Source organism: Solanum stenotomum, chromosome 9 (assembly GCF_019186545.1).
Source record: "Solanum stenotomum isolate F172 chromosome 9, ASM1918654v1, whole genome shotgun sequence".
NCBI classification, from domain to species: domain Eukaryota; kingdom Viridiplantae; phylum Streptophyta; class Magnoliopsida; order Solanales; family Solanaceae; genus Solanum; species Solanum stenotomum.
Window position 1 is genome coordinate 49,415,797 of NC_064290.1, and position 3,136 is coordinate 49,418,932.

The 3,136-nt window shown below is 31.4% G+C and overlaps 2 pseudogenes; both read right to left on the reverse strand.

Moving 5' to 3' along the window:
- Positions 1-1,005: 1,005 nt before the first annotated feature.
- Positions 1,006-1,801, reverse strand: LOC125876507 (uncharacterized; annotated as a pseudogene).
- A 36-nt stretch (positions 1,802-1,837) lies between these two features.
- Positions 1,838-2,764, reverse strand: LOC125877625 (uncharacterized; annotated as a pseudogene).
- Between the last annotated feature and the right edge of the window lie 372 nt (positions 2,765-3,136).

Below are 3,136 nucleotides of genomic sequence, written 5' to 3' on the forward strand. Positions count from 1 at the left end.
CATAATAACCTTGAATGTTTTGAACTTTCCAGTTTTTTGGTTGTAATATACTCGTTTGATCATTTAAGTCTTTTACTTTGTTTTTTGTTAATTTCATTATATATGTAATTTAACACTTTAATAATTATACAAACAAACTTATACAAAGTATATTTATACGTTAACTGTATAAATCTAGGAGTGTGTTTTATGTTGAGTATATATATATATATATATACATTGTTAGGCTTATACAGTCGTTCATAAAGTATAAATATACAAACCACTTAAATACAACAACAACAACAACCCAGTGGAATCCCACTAGGTGGGGTCTGGGATACAAACCACTTAAATAACAACGTATATTTATACATTAACTTTATAAATCTAGGAGTATGTTTTATGTTGAGTATATAAATATACATTGTTAGGCTTATACAATCGTTCATAAAGTATAAATATACAAACCAATTAAATAACAACGTATATTTATAAATTAACTATATAAATCTAGGAGTATGTTTTATGTTGAGTATATACATATACATTGTTAGGCTTATACAATCGTTCATAAAGTATAAATATACAAACCACTTAAATAACAAAATATATTTATACATTAAATGTATAAATTTAGCATGCTTATACAATCGTTCATAAAGTATAAATATAGAGTGTACATATACATTTTTTGTTCAAAAAGAGGAAAATATTTCAATAGAACAAATACACATAGAATTATTTGTACTAGCATAAATACAAAGAGAATAATATGTTCAATATAACTTATACATATACAATTTCTGTATATGATGGACAATATATACAACGATAACTCATACTATATACAAGAGCATGAATACAAAAAGAAGAACAAAAATGCTCACTGTTAATAGGACATAACAAATTTATTCCATCATCACCATTCCAACTCATATAGTTTTAAACACAAAACCAGTTGCGAATAACATTCAAGTGTCTATAAAATCCAATAATACACTCCAATATAATCGAAAGAGCTCATTAAACTTCTTGAGGCCTATTTCTACATAAAAACCTATTGTGACCTGCAACTCCACATGTGCTACATGTATGCTTCCCTTTGAGACCAAGCAATTCACATGTTGTTTTTGTACGAGGTTTCTTTTCTGGCCTTCCTGGAGGTCTTTTGAATTTTGGAGGCTGAACTTCATCATACATTATGTATTTAGGTATCACCGATTCTGCTACATCAGGCAATGGATAAATCGGTATCTCATAAATCTTCAAAACTGTCATTGATTTATACAAATCTGAACAATATCCATCAGCTACTAGAATTTTCCGCTTCAGTACAGCCCAAGCATGTTCACATGGTATTTCTTTGTATTAAAACTTTCCACAATTGCATGTTTTATTCTTTAAACAGACCACAAAACTCCTACCATCATTAGTCACATTGTGTATATATTCAGTCAACGGCACAGCCTGTTTCATACAAATAGATTTATGTATATGTATAAGTTTATGCAATTGTATATGTATTAATTCTAACTGTGTGCATAACTGTCTTTATACAATTTTAAAACAATTAAGTATTGATTTATCAATATTAGATATACATAAAATATACCCCCATTTGTTTGCTCATTGCTTCATTTTCTACCAGTATATTCTGAAATTTTCCAATCAACGGAGTAAATGTGCATGCTGCCTCGTGTTTGTTGTCATGATTCCATCTCCCAAACATCAGTCTAACCTCTTCTAGATAATTAAAAACTGCTAATTCCCTCGCAGACACTCGTGCAGCATTTATACTCTCTACATTATTAGATGTCATAGCCCATCCCCAATGAGTTTCTGCATGACACCTAGACTACTTATCATATTCATCTAGCTCCAAATATTCTTTAACACCTACATCAACCTTTTCTACAGTATCAAGTAGCCTATCAAACTCAAGTATATTGCATGTCTTTGCCATTGTATAAAATACAGGACTTAGCTCCTTGGAGGACTTTCTAAATTTCTTTTCAACATTACCCCACAAATGCCACATACAAACATAATGCGGCACATTATTATACACTCTTGTCACTGCCTTTATAATGCTCTCATTTCTATCAGAGACAACAAACATATTACTCTTTTCCCTATAAGCCTCCCTTAGTTGTACAAAGAACCAAGTCCAAGCGGCGTCATTTTTCGAATCAATGATACCATAGGCCAATGAAAAAATATGTCTTACATTTTTATTTATATACAAGTTAACATAAAATCAAAAATATACATTCAAAAACACATTGAAACATACTTTCTTCATCCATTGTACTAGCAGCCACAAACGTCCCATTATACGGTCTTCTTAGGTGACTTCCATCAACAACGATTAGAGGCATGCAATGATCAAAGCCTTGTATGAAACTATTCAACGCATCAAAAAGATATAAGAACTCATTTTTGTCGGTTTTCTATATGTAAGATCCATCATATACAAGTATGCAGGAAGTTTGTTGTAAGATGCAGAAGTGGTTCCCCTCAAGGAAATCAAGACCTTCTCTTTAGCCCTCCAAGCCAACGAGTAAGTAACATCAACTCCCAAATATATTTTCACATCACTCCGAATATCAAAAGGTGTATATTTTCTCTTGTGATCAACAAGCTTAGGCTTAACAATCCCACCAATCAGCATGCTTGTTGTATGTTTTTGTGAATATACTTTATCCTTCAAAGGACAAGTATGATCTATATTAAATGATCGGATCCTAAACATTCCAGACTTGTTGATATTTGATGCTTTCATTAACCACTCACATTCATCATAAATACATTCCAGCGTATAACTACATCAGCATATAGAGCATAACACATCAATATACGAATAGTTAAAACAAAATATACAGTTATGTATTTGTATGTACTCACTATTTACTTGATTGCATTTGACCTCACTGTCCTACATTTAAATCTTTTTTCAATTGCAAATTTTTCCATCACGTATTTCAAAGTGGCTTTGTCCTTATACACTTGGTCAACCTCCACGTACTTATTACATGGATCTGAAATGACTCCATCGCAACTCCCTAACCTCAAAACACAAAGCGGCTCTACCAATTCACCAATTGTCATCTGCCTAGTATCAAATTCAGCAATACCATCTATACAAATAGATCTA